Source organism: Columba livia, chromosome 8 (genome assembly GCF_036013475.1).
Source record: "Columba livia isolate bColLiv1 breed racing homer chromosome 8, bColLiv1.pat.W.v2, whole genome shotgun sequence".
NCBI lineage: Eukaryota > Metazoa > Chordata > Aves > Columbiformes > Columbidae > Columba > Columba livia.
In genome coordinates, this window is record NC_088609.1 from 32,994,012 (window position 1) to 33,008,607 (window position 14,596).

The 14,596-nt window shown below is 37.6% G+C and overlaps 1 protein-coding gene across 3 annotated transcripts in view; it reads right to left on the bottom strand.

The window, feature by feature from the left end:
* Positions 1–14,596, bottom strand: part of BRINP3 (BMP/retinoic acid inducible neural specific 3) — a 231,184-nt gene that overhangs the window by 136,612 nt on the left and 79,976 nt on the right. The window lies entirely within an intron of this gene.

The following is a 14,596-nucleotide window of genomic DNA, read 5'->3' on the forward strand; positions in this document are numbered from 1 at the left end:
GGATTGGTTACATGGAGTAAAGCTGGATGTATGACAGAGATCTTTGATAATAAAGGATTTATTTGAAAACAAACAAACAAACGAACAGTATTAAAGCTAGTGGATAATCTTTTTCCCATGCTCTATTTCCCTTTCCTCATCCAAGTGATATTTTCAATTATTAAGACTGTAGATTTTTTTTTTTTTTCCTAATGGAAAGCCAGCCTTCTTGTGATGGAATATACATGGATTTTTATCAAAGGTTTTTCTTTAGATCTTCTGCTGCAGAGTTGAAGCCAGTCCTCCCAACTTCTGCCTTTCTTTGTGTCCTTTACAATATCTTGTAAAGGACACATACAATATTTTGTATGTGCTTCAGCATTTTCTTAACACCAGAGTAAGTGTTCCGTACTATCAAATTTAGCTTAGAAGATAAGACCTCTTCCTTAAATATTTCAAACCAATCACATTTCAGGAGCTGATTTATAATTTGTATGTTATCCAGTGTTTTTTCCACTCCCACAAACCCTTTCTGTGCTGTACTTCATAACATGATACCATACAAAAGGGTTTCATTAGCTTCTTTGTTCAAGCAGTACATAAAACACTTCACTTATGGCATTCATTTTTACTACTGTCATTTGAAAATGTCAGGAGCCAGAGATCCAAACAGTTTGAAGACTAAATGAACAATTTGTTTGTGATACAAATAAATGTTTCCAGATTGCCAAACAACTTCCAGCACCTGCATTACATCCTTTCCAGTGTGTGACCTTGACAGATCAGACACCAGCTTCTTCTCAAGGAGGAAGGAGAGGAGGAGGAAGGGGAGGAGGAAGCGGGTAGAGTGTGATATTGCATCTTTATTTATCTGAAAGTACATCTGAAAGAATGGAAGGTGGTAGAATGAAGTGTCCATGACAGCAAGAACATGAAAAGCAATCTGTAGGTCATACTGGGTGCCTTTTAAGATGACTTCCCAGGGATGCATTTGGCATATTACAAAGGCAGTGCAAATAACTTTCTCAACTTGTTAGGTATTTTTATAGGTGGCAGTTGAAAATACCGTCTCTAGTCACATGGATGCTCAAAATGCAGCATGCAACATGTCTTTTTATGCACCAGGTATATAGCTACAGACACCCTGCACACCAAGCAGACAGAACTGTACATGGTTGGGAAGGTGCTCAGACTGCAGAGCATGCGAATTGTGGCTGAAGGTTTCAAAACAGAAGACTTTGTGGGCTGCATGAAGACTGATGATTTAAGAAGCTTCAGCATCATAATTCCTGTCGCTGAGATTACACTAGGAAGGCAAATAAGCACAAGAAGAAAGACAGGAGCGTTAAGCAGCTGCATAATTGCACACGTATGGAAATTGCTTTAGCTACAATTTTTGAGTACACGAAAATGAGGAGAGACTCTTACAGCAGGATCAAGTGGGTGTCTGCATGAATAAAAATGCAGAGGAAGAAAATTTATCCTACAAGCAAGAAATAAGATTGGAAATTTACAACTCCACATATAAATAAACAGAAAGAAGAACCACATAAGTCTTTGAGGAGCAGGAGAACCTACTGCAAGCTACAAGATTATCTTCAAGCCTGGCACCTGGACCAGAATTTCTTCAAAACACCTTTATGTGAGCTCAAACCTCAGTCCTGTCTCTATTATCTCTTTGTATAAATGATCTGTCTTGTGTGTCCCAAATGTTGACTCAAGGCTGGAGTTGGCCTTCTGGGGCACCTACTGTTGGGATGACAAGGCTGAATCCAAGAGCAGCTACCAAGAGCAGGACAAATTTTTTTTCTAGACTTTCAGATTAGTCTTTCCTGAAGCTGAAAAATGGCGTCTGCTGTATTCCATTCCTGTTTCCCCAAAGGGAAAGGCCAGCTGAATCCCTGTACTGTTCTCAGCTCAAGAATTTTTCAGGACTGGAAGGAAAGGGACTGTTTGTTGGGTTTCTTTTGAGGGGTAGGAGGCATTAAACAGTGAGAGAGCGGAGGAAAAAAAGGCATGAAACAGACTCCACACAGGGATGAATTACAGTTTTTTGAACAAAAAAAATTAAAATATTCTCAGATACCTGTCTCAGAGTATTAGTCTTCATTTTCACTTTCCTACTCTATTTTAATTGGCAATAAATTAAATTAATTATCCCTATTTTGACCATGATGATAGTTGGTAGGTAGACTCCCCATCTTCATCTGAACCCATGAGTTTTTAATCTTATTCTTGTCCCCTCTTCTGTTGAGAAGGGGGAGTACAAGAGCGGCTGGGTGGACAAATGGAAGCTGGATAAGGTCAACCTATCACAACACAAAAAGCCCCCAAAATTTTACAGTAAAAGTTTAACACTAAGTGTTTAAGAGCATCAAAAGTCCCCTGGGTTTACTAATCCTTCCTGATATTTTTTATGTACTTTTTTGTCTGGAACAGTTTCTAGTGTCCCTAATTCATGGGGTTTTCTGCATTTCAGTAACCTTTATTGAGTTGTCTAGTTTTCAGACATTGTAACCACACAACATCCCTGCTTCACTTGTCCAACCTTTTATTGGCACTTTCCATTGCCATTTATCCTTTCTGTCCTTATTCTTGTACAGATTGCTATAGACATGGGGGCAGGGGGGGGAGGGGGGTGCAGGGAAAGGCAAAAAAAAGGCCAGTCTCACGAAATTCTGAGTATTGTCAATCTCCATCAGTGCAAGGCAGAGTGGAGAAAGGTCAGCTTCAAAGCAAAGGTGCCACGTTAACATGACAAATAATGTTTTTCCTATCAAAATCCACAACAGACAATTAAAACAATTTAAGATAGGATAATTTTTTTTTTCATCTTTGACTTGCCAAAGATTTTATTTTCAATGCCTTTTAATTTCCTTCCAGCACTCATTGCAATGCAAACATTCACATAGATTTGTCTTCTCCTGCCTGCAGTGCCAAACGAAAATGGCTCTCGAAGTCAAGCCAAAGAGGCACAAGAAGGACATAATATTTTTTTTCTAATTCATGACCTCAGTTGTACTGGCCTGAGTGATGGAAGCTCAGAGATTACATGCTTTCTTTAGTTCTAGCAATAAGAAAAAAAAATTTTAACATCAGAAATCTCTGATGAGATTCTCATAATTTCTAAGAAAACATCGAACATGTAATTTTCTAAATTCATAGTTTGCTCATCTTTGGTACTTACCATAACATTCTGGATTAAAGTAAGCAATAATAGCAATTCCTAATAATTCATATTAAAAATTGATTTGTTGCATAGAAAATGTTATTTAAATAAAACTTTATAACGAATGTATTACTTAAGTGCAATGTCATTTCTAAATGTGTGATTTCTTGATTGTGAAATGACATAATACAGCAGGCCTTCTAAAATTTTATTATAGCACACACCATTCACAGAAGAAACCCACGGAAGCTTCTAAAAAGACTTACTATTTCAAACAATAAGAAGCTTACATTATACTACTTCACTGCTTCTAAGTGACTGCTCTGTTCCCATGAATTGTAACTTGAAATAATAGTCTTTTACTTACAACTTTACAAGCTGTTTTTGTGGGAAGGTTTGTAAAAAAGGCAATACCTACAGGTCGTTCAATAAACATGAGGAACTCTTAGGAAATAAGGGTAATATTTTCAGCTGAAAGTTATTTAAAAGGTGCATTAGAGGGTAAGAAAACAAACCAACCAAAAAAAAAAACACAAACCACCAACAAAAAGTATTATAGCTGTGGAAGTGTTTCTAAATAACAATTTTTATTGTGTTCTGTGAGATATTAGCCTTCAGAAAGTTCAGCACAATGTCTACAGAGAATACAGTAAAGAAAATACAGCAGTAAATAGATCCTTTTGTATATACACCACCTATAGAAATACCAGCCAAGAAGCCACAAGGTCTAAAGACAAGCTTTGTAATTTCTCCCTGCTTAAGCTGTAAATAATTAGCTTTCCGTAGGCTGAAATGTTTACTACTAGCATTAAATGTCAGCATCTCCATTAACCTTGTACCTTCACTCTCAGGGTTGCATGTAGTTTTGCTGCAGGGCAAATATGGTAACTAACAGGAAATCCGGTATATATCATTTTCTTAATGCTATTTGTTTTCTATAAGGTCAAAATTATAATTTTTTAGTCAATCACATAGGTGGACATGTAATTAAAGTATAAAGCTACAGTTTAGTGACCCTGATGCTGTACATGAGCACAGCACACCAAAAAAAAAAAAAAAAAAAAGAGTGAAGCATTTTAGCTACAGCAAGATGAACATCTTGTTAAATTAATAGCTCCTATCATTTCCAAGGCATGTGCTGCACAAAATTTGTTTCAGTCACTAAAGAGGCTAGAAAGCATCAAACCTGCCTGCCTCAAGAAAATGCAAATTCCTGCTCAGCCTTCTTTTTAAGATGCTTCCTGTTCAGAAGTCCACAGCTTATGTTAGAAGTAGATGTGCTATAGGGGATTTCAGGAATAGGAGATTCCTGGAATGGGAAATTCTTAGAAATCAGAAACTCCTGAAAACATTCAAACTAAGGTGTATGAATGCCTTTCCATCCATCTCTATGGTTGCATGTAAATTAAAAGGAAGCAATTAGATATAAATTAAGTAAATGCAGCCATTCTGAATGGTTGCCACTTAACATTTTTGCTTGAGAGCTGGAACAAATCTAGTATCTAAGTTTATTCTTGTTTCTTTCTGCACTAGTAATGAAAATGAATGATTTAATTTCTGATATGATTTCCTGGTTTGTGACAATCCCTTTGAACAGTGGGTGATGGGTTCTGGAAGTGCTGCTGGTTTCCAGCCGTCACCCGAACGTCACAGCACATGTCAGCAGCCAGGCATCCTCCAAGGCTGCTCTTACTGTGTGACATACAATAATATTTCCCAGATGAGCTCCCTGAATCAAATGACCTGTCACTCTTCTTCCACATCACCTGAGGAGATGACAAAAACTTCTTTCACAGAACTGGTTATAACAAATTTTCTCCTCCCCTCTACAGTTCCATGACATTTGTTTTTCACCTGAGCACTTCACTGATGCCCATCACTAGAGTATCTGATTGTCTTTCTCTGAAATGATAATGAAGGAATAAAGTCTCCTAAAAAGGTGTGGGTGGCATTTGCTTTTCACTAGTGGCACAGTGGCAGCTTTAATTTTATTCTGGCTTTAAGTGAGTATTGCCAGTTGTTGGCAGAGTATTGTTAATGGTTTATAAAATACTCTTTTAATTAATAAAATGCACCTAGAGGCCTCCTAGGGAATATAAGCAAGCTTGTATTTATATGCAAGTAAGCCTAAAACTGTTACTATTAAAAACCTGAATGTCAGCCAAAATATCATAGTCACTTAGAGCAAAGCACTTTTCAAACACTTTACTGACTCTAAACTTATGTGCTTCATCCCTTGAGTAGGATAAGGGACTACATAAGTGACATTAATTTCATTTTCATTCTGAGGTCTGGCGTTCACATGATTGCTCCCTAGATCAACTACATCCTCATAGACATTTAGATTTAAACATTTTTAAGTATAAATGCGTCCAAAGGGTCATAGCCAAGCCAAGACAGATTATTTTCATGAATAATTCTTGTGAGCTATGATATCAAATGCTTTACTAAGTTCAGATATTAATCTAATGCATTCTACTGCTATCCTCAGAATATGGAAATTAGAGTCAGTGGTTCAGAAAATTCCTCAGTGAGGCTGGAGGTCCTTGTGGCTGAAGCTATGAAATGTAATATGTCTTTTGCTTCAAGGATGGATGGATCAATGAATAAAAATGGGATAAGCAGCCTACATTTCGTCAAAGCTCCTGGAGGGGTAGGAAGCCTCATTGCAGTGTGTGTGTGAATTTTCTTGTGCACACTGAACAGAAAAATCTGCATCAAAGCATACGACATCATGGGAGTGAGACGTGTTGGATTCAAACATATTACAAATCATTTGGGATGGTTGCTGAGACTGTTTCCTTTGCATAGTATGTTCTAGAATTTAACTGTAAGGACGAACTCGAGTGGAAAGTCCCTGGATTTAAAGGAAACTCAACAGGGACTCATTCTCTATTTTTTTTTTTCCAACAAGGACTATATAGAACTGTATCAAACCTATCTCTGTGTGTTAAAAAACTGGGATTCCAGTTTGTTTTCCTAATGAAGATCAGAAACCTCATCAGCTTCTGCCCCATACCCCCAGGAAATATGAATATGAATATAACCCCAAATCTTCTGTTATTAGAAACAAAAGCAAAGTTCAAAGAAAATCACAATCTGTGAAGAGTCACTAGACTGGAAAGCTCTGGTTATAAGACCCAAAGAAGACAAAAATACAAAAGAAGGGCAGTTAGAAGTACAGGTTGACAACTTTGGGGCTGAGAAATAAAATAAGCTTAGATGTGGGCAGTAAGGAAATAAGAAAGAACAAGACTAGTAGAGGCAAAAAACCTAAAATCCATAGTAGAAATTTGACATCACAGAAATCTGCCTTTCCACTCATGTCATATTAAATTAACATAAATCTTGTTGGAGATTTTTTGTGGTACCCTTTGAGGTAAATTAAATGCATTTGTACTTCAATATTAAAAAACAAAAACAAAAACAAACAAACAAACAAAAACAAAAACAAAAAACAAAAAACAAAAACAAAAACAAAAACAAAAACAAAAACAAAGACAAAACAAAAACAAAAACAAAAAAACAAACCAACCCCAGAGCAACACATTGAGCAGAGTCCTACCACCACAAGCAGTTCTTCAAGAAGTTTGCAAAGATGCATCAGTCACCAATTCCTTATGCACACTGGCAGCAGCACCCATCCCATGAGCAGTGCCATGGGTGCCTCAGCCCAACCTTGGGTCCATCCTCCACCCAACTCTGCTGCCCAAAGGTGCTCCTGAGCATTCCAGGGTGGCTACAAGACAATGCTGAGGCTCTTCCTTACTTCCTCACCGAAGGAAACTTCTCTCTCTTGCAAGGCATCCTTCTGTCTGTGGCATCCTGGCTTCCAGCCTAAACGAGCTGGAAGAGGTTAAACTACCCCTTCTGCAGTTGAGTCTTTTTGTCCTCCATGTTAGATCATTCCTTAGTCACAAATTACCTCTGCTGAGCAGTCACAATTTGAATTTCCCGTTCACTGTAAAATAGTGATGACATATATTTTGCAATATACTTTAACCCTGTCTTATTTGTATGCATCTGGGAATTTTCTAGGAAGTAAGCAGAACTCAAATACTGATGTGAGTTGCTTCAGCAGCTTAAAATTAAAGTGCTAACACTCTCATGCATGTATAATTTTGGATGGTATTTCCACAGTGTTTGCATTCCATAAGCACTTTTAGCACTGATCTAATACCTTCTGTTTCACAGATGAACAAAACCAGCTCTGGTCAGTTATTCAAGACCAAGCTGAAAGTAAATTATCTCTGACAATAAGGGAATACTGTGAAAGTTCTGTGCAAGTGTGACTTGAATAAAACATTGAACACAGTGGTGAGGAAAATAAAGCTACTCTCAGTTAAACCAGCTGGACAAGTCTTTGAACTTAAGAAATTCTTACTTTAGAGATATACTTTCTGCTTGTATCCTGAACTATGGATTTGTATCTCTGCAGTCATATACACAAACTGACCAATTTTAAATCATCTAAAACACTTTTATCCTCTCAAAAGCATCAGCTCAGTCTGCATTCATGACATTCAAATTTTGAAAGTTCGTACTCAGTAATGCTACATTGTGCAGCAGAGAAGAAATGCTTCCTGGCAACAGCAAAAATCTGCTTTTAGTTTTTGTTTCTAAGAAATCAATGCTTCATTACCGTATTTAATTTCAATGCAGGTTTTAGTCCTGTATCAAGAAGTGACCACACAGATTTACAACAGCTCACTCAAAAGGGTTAAGGGCCTTTATTATCTTTTGGAATCCCACAGTTTTGATTTGTGAGTTACTTGTAGCAAAACGTTTACAGTGGTAACATTTCTATATACCAGATTGTTCTGTAAACATTACAGGTTAGTTCTACTCTTGTCTATGTAAGTGAAAACAGCTTTTCAACTCAGCTAGATCAACTCTGTAACAAATAAATTGATAGTTACAACGTGCATTCTTTCACACTTCTAAATAATAAAAAAAATGTTTTGGAACTTGGTGTGTATGTGTGTATACCTTGACAGAAATGCGTGATAGGGAGGGTCAGACTAAACTGAAGTTTTGTATCTCTTTCAGTGAACCTTAATATTAAAATAAAGCAGAATACTTGTGGTCAGCTTCTCTTACATACTGTTTCAATTCCTTTACACCATTGCAGCAAGACGTAGAAGTCAGTCAGCTACAGAAAGTGTTTCGTTAAAGAGCACAACCTGGCAAGAATCCATGGCTTGTAGCTTCTCAGTTGGCTACAGACCCTGGGACTAGGGATATGGGAAAAGGAGCTATGGAAGATACTGTGATCAGCTCCAAATCCACTGTGCAGGAACAACTGCAGCTTGGGCTCTCAGGCCATATTTCTGTGGTATGCACAAAGGTGTGAACAGACTTTGCTCTACTACAGTGTTATAGATTTTTCTTTGGACTGCAAGGTAATACTCTGTGATACAATTTTGCAGGAATGTGGATCATACTACTGCCAACTTGAGTATTAAAATTGGATTCTTCTTTTTCTTGTGACCAGCCTTTGCCATGGAATCAAAATCTCAATATATAAATTGATTTTTTTACAAAAGTAACCTTCAGCTTCAAGAGCTGAGTAGTGTGCTTTTGGAGACAGACCAAATACTGGAATGGAGGTGCCCAGGTCAGGAAGAAGATATGTCAAGTGTTGATGGCTCACTGTAGGAATTCAAGGATGACAAAATATGGGGAAAGGAGGCTGTTGTGGCTGTGTGTGTTTTCCCCTGTGCATATCACAGCACAGGAAAACCATAATCCTTCCTTTCCAGTTCAAAGTTCTACAAATATTTGTCTTAGCTGCAGCAGTAAATATTGTGATCAGTTTGCTAGACATCTGTTTGAAAGAAGTCCAACATTGAAAGGCATCTATTCACTAAGAGACATGATAGCACTTCTGAGACCTTTTAATAGTCTTTTAATACTATGCTGCTAAATATTCAATCACAGTGTAGCATCAGCAGCAAACTTGTGCACTGAAATGCCCTTTTAAAAAGACCTTATTCTAAACTTGTGCCTTCACTACCCTTGAGCATGTCTTCTGTGAATTATAGTACTTATATTAAGTCATTAATTGTATGCCCCTTTTTTATGTAGGCAGATTTTTTTTAGCTGACAATTTCTACAGATATATTGCATATTTTTTCTCTATTTTGCTGGCTGTGCATCAACTTTCAAAATCTATCATGTTTCAGAAGGAGATATGAAGCAAATATTAAAGGAAATGGCAGAATTTAAAAATTGTTTGCATATGTATAGCCTTCCACACACATGATTCCTGAGGTGAATCTTGCTTCTTCTGCCAGAGCACCTCTCCTATTTTTCCTCTCCTCTGAGTAAGCATACTATAATACATAGCTTCATTTTAGATACAGACTAATAACAGCTTTAGAATAACATTTGTTCGGCCCAGTTTTCTGGATTTGGTGACCCAAAATGACAATCATATTTAGCTGGAAATGTCAAGATGAAAAATGCTTTGAATTTGCTTATTTTTTGTTTCCCAGACAACTGTTATTTCATTCTTGAACCATATAATCTCACAAAATAGTCATTCACCATTTTGGGCAACTTCAGACATCTTTCATGGCATGGTTTGATGGCACATAAGACGCAATACATGTATTCATAAAGAACACATGGCGTACAAACGTCAAGGCACTGTTCATGTCCTTACAAACACTGGCAACACTAAAAAATATAAAGGTTAATTCATGCAATCTCTTACCTCTGTCTGAGAAGTAAAAATCCACAAAGAAGTAAAGGATGGAACTACTATCAATGAGCTACTAAACCAGCGTGGACGTATCTCAGGGGCATGTCATCGGTGCTAGTTGGTGCTAGCTGGTGCTCCCAAATACTAACATAATGCTAAAGTTTCATACACTAATTGTACAGTGAAATAGCCTCTTGATTTCTTAAGAATGCGCATCATGACAATCCATTATTGCAGAAGGCATTAAGATTAATACCATTAATAGCATTACTAGCAGAAGATTAATAGCATATGCCATGTTACTGAAAAATTACACCAGCATGGGCAGCAACTTTGACGTTTACGGCGTACTATGATGGCAAATTTACATGGTAAATGCTATGAAGAATGTTTTGGTTTAACAAAGCTTAGCTAATGTTACCTTAAGTCCTTCTGAATTTGCTGTTGCATGATTCTTTCTTTCTGCACAAAACCTTTGTGTTTTAGTAGTGTCCTCTCACTATCGGGCTATGAGATAAGGAGGAAAATAAAGAAATATTCCCAGGACTGTGTAATTAGCAAAGCCGTTGGTGAGTTATACTGGCACTCTATTTAATAAAGAGTGAAAACAGTTGTCTGCTCAGGGGGAGCTCTGTACAGGAATATCCAACAGTGTGCTGAAGTCGAAGCCCAAGGTGACACTGCTACAGCCTGGGGCTGGGCCACCAGCCAGGACTCAGGCACGTCAAGCGGTGGAAGTTAGTGTCCCCTTGGGTCCCAGGTGACCCTTTGAACTGAGCTGGAGGATCTGCGGCCTTAACAGGTGTGAGTGCGAAATGTATGAGCATCTGAGGACAGAAAGCTGGGAGCTGAAGTCACTATCTGCATGCTATTCCAATAAACAATTTCATTTATGTCAAGTATAGTATTACAAGTCAGCCGTTGTCTATCCCTTTATAAGGGGATACCTCTTTGCCAAAGTGATATGAGGATGACTGCATTAAAGACTGAAGAAATACTGCAGTAATTGAGACATTTTGAATTTCTATCACAAATAGAACATTTAGTTTTAAATTATTAAGAGATTTAGATAGTCATGCCTTAAGTCAGTTGGTGTAGTAGTAAGTAACTTCAGAGGGAATGCTGGAGGGCACAAACAGAACTTCGGGAACTAATTCTTCATTTTTATACCCTGTCACAAGGCAAAGATGTGAAAACAAGACTAATAGCTCTTAAGCTAACTCAAAGTATTACTGAACGCTAACTCAGTCTTAATCACAACACTTCTGCTAAGGAAAGGACAACATGTTTCCCATGGAAGCTGAGCACTTGGTTTCTGCAATGTAACAGTAGGGTTCCCAAGTATACTGAAGTGTGGTATTTTTACAATGTACTTTTCCTTTTCTTTAGAAGAAAAGAAGGAAGACAACTTTATTTAGACAAGTAATTGTCAGAAGACATATGTCTTTAAAGTTTTACGCTCAAGGTCTTAACAACTGTTTGATTTTGAGATCATACTGTGTATAGAAGGTTAATTCAGTGACACTAGAACAAGAATGGAAAGTGGCAAACTCAGAAATGTACTTGAGATAAGACTTGACATGGTTTAATGGAGAAAGATATGCTACCCTTGAAAACACTGTTGCTTTTTTTCTTTTTTGAAACAATTTAAAGTCTCACCTTCAGAGTCTGAATAGTTATAAACCGCCTATATACAGACATGAACTAATATTTCCCCCTCTTAATAGGGTAATTGTATTTGAGATGTTGAATAACAAAAGCTAAACACAAAATAATTTGTTAAATATCACTCTAAGGTCATCAAAATGGTAAAGCAATAAGAAAAAACAAGCTATAAAATGAACAAGTTGATAAGTGGGGAAAATCCTGTTGGATATTCTTCAGAAGTATGGCAATACAAAATATTTTGGATTTCAAGGAACATCTATTTACAAAACAGTGAGTTTGCTAAGAATGGGCTTGATATCATGGATGTTCAGCTGCTGATACAGGAGCATCAGCTGGAGACATAAAAAGGGTCAACTCAAAACGTTCCATAGTTCTTACAATCAAAAATAACAATTTAAACTGCGTAGGTGCAAAATGTGAAGTACAAGAACCAGGCTGAATTTAACTGTAATAACACAAAAGTATGTAATCATACAGTTGTCTTTGGAACTTACTGTAACTCAAGGGACCAGCCTCACCAATAATTGAGCATAAAATGATTACAAGAATTGAGTTCTGAGGATGCAGCAGTGCAAATTCTTACAGGATTGTCAGCAGATAACTGTATGTTTGAATGGAGTTCCAAAATCTACAAAAAGACATTCAATAATTGAGCACAATAAAAAACTGAGGAGAATCTTTTACTTAATCTGCTTCCCAAGCTTTCAGACAAGTTCTCCCTAGCAAAGGTGACAAGAAAGAATTATTGTATGAAAATAATCCTTATCCATCCCATCAGCTATGATTTTGTCTTCTTGGAGTGAATGAAATCTGCTGCCTCCAATTCATTATCATTTGGACATTTTTCAATCTGTAAAGATCCATCTGGCACAAACTACATAACTGCTGTTGTACCAAACATACTGATGTACCCAACCTTATGACATCCTCAGCAGCTTTGAAGATATGTCAAATTTTATCCATAAAATGAGCTTTGCCTAAGCTACAGTTTTGTCAGCCACTAATCAGTAAGTCCTTGCCAATGATTTTCCAAAGCAGGACTAAGTACTTCACATGTATCAGCAATATCTATTAGTCTCTGAGGCAACAGGACATACTAGATTGTACCAAAAAGTCACCTAAATGTATAACATAGCTAAGTTTTACTGCTCTCAGTCATGAGTTTGAGCACAGTTCTGCTGGAATCAGCTGCACAGCTACAAAGCAAAGCTGGAGAATGGGACAAACCTATCTAGGAGCCCATTTACAAGCATTCAGTCAAAGGGATGACAATGGCAATCAAAACTCACAATATTACTTCATCAGTAGAACCCACTAGTTTATGGAATGTAACCTCACAACTACAGCTGGCCAGCCTCAGGAGCCCAAGTAATTACTAATGTAATCACAGGCTAAATTAACACCATGAGGGGGTAGTGGTCTACTAGGATGCCAGGGCTCTTAAGAGCCAATCCTGAACTACTAAGGAATGGAGCCTAAAGCAAAGGTATCATATCCACAGAGAAAACTATTCCAGTTGAATGTAACTAGAAGTAGCCTGGAATCCACATAGATTCTAGTAAGCTTGCTGTTGGAAAAAAAAAATGAGGTGTCCAGCCTATAACCTCTTCACTTTTTATGTGTTGTTAATAACTCCAGCTTGCTTTTAATCCAAACCAGGAGGATTTTCCCTTAAAAATATATGTATTGATCTTCCTCACTTCTACTGAAGCTTTATACAATCATGAGCCCACTCAATGTTTACTGCAGAAATAGATGCTATTATATAGATTTGAAACCCAAGACTGAATTAGATGCATCCAGCTGGGGAATGTGCATTTCAAAGAGAAGGGGCAAGCTTTCCATAGCTCTTTCACCAATGTAAAATATATATGTCTCTTTGTATTGGTTTTGGCTGGGATAGAGTCAATTTTTCTTCTTGGTATCTGGTATGGGGCTGTGTTTTAGATATATGATAAAAACAGTGTTGATGACACAGGAATGTTTCAGTTATTGCTGAGCAGAGCTTACACAGCATCAAGGCCTTTTCTGCTCCTCACACCACCCACCAGAGAGGAAGCTGGGGCTGCAGAAGAAGTTGGGAGCAGACACAGCTGGGACATCTTACCCCAGCTGACCAAAGGGATATTCCACATCACATGGCATCATGCTCATCATATAAAGCTGAGGGAAGAAGAAGGAAGGGAAGGACATTTGGAGTGATGGCATTTATCTACTCAAGTATCCATTAAGCCTGATGGAACCTGGCTTTCCTGGAGATGGCTGAACACCTGCCTGCTGATGTCAAGTAGTGAATTAACTCCTTACTTTGCTTTGCTTCCATGTGTGGCTTTTGCTTTACTTCTTAAACTCTCTTCTCAATCTCAATCTACAAGTCTTCTCACTTTTACCTTTCTGATTGCCTCCCTCGTCCTATTGGGGGGTGGGGGGAGTGAATGAGCAGCTGTGTGGGGCTCAGCTACTTGAAAGAGCTAACCCGCAACACTCTTGTAATAATACTTCCTCTTAATATGAGAGTATGCCACACTTCAGATTACATAGAACTTCAATAACTCCTCACAGGCCTCCTTGGATCAGTTCTCCTACACAAGAGATGGTGGACAGTCTTCAGTAAGGAGTAGGAGGGCAGATTTCAGAGGTGTAAGGTATAGTATTAATTTAATAAACTCATTATTCAGCTTTCTCTGGTTAGTTTTATACAAAGGAAAATGTTTTTCTTTCCATTCTGTTGCCTTCAAGTGTGTACACATGGAGCCATAGAAATGTATTTACTGTTTGCACCAGGTCTTCTATGTTGAGGATTTGGGTGTTATTCTGATTCTGCTGCTTAGTCTGTCCTGTCATGTAGAAAAATGGTAGGCACTTCCTGGTGCTTTTTTCCACTGTCGTTCAAATACATAACACCTATACTACATGTCTCAGTAGAGTATTGATTTAAATACCACAGGTATTTGTAGGTGGAAGAGATATCTATGAAATATATAATTATTTATGAATTAGGGTATTGAAATCTAGGTCTAAACTGAAATTATATTCTGAATTTCTGGATTGGTACACAGATAAAAAAAGGGATT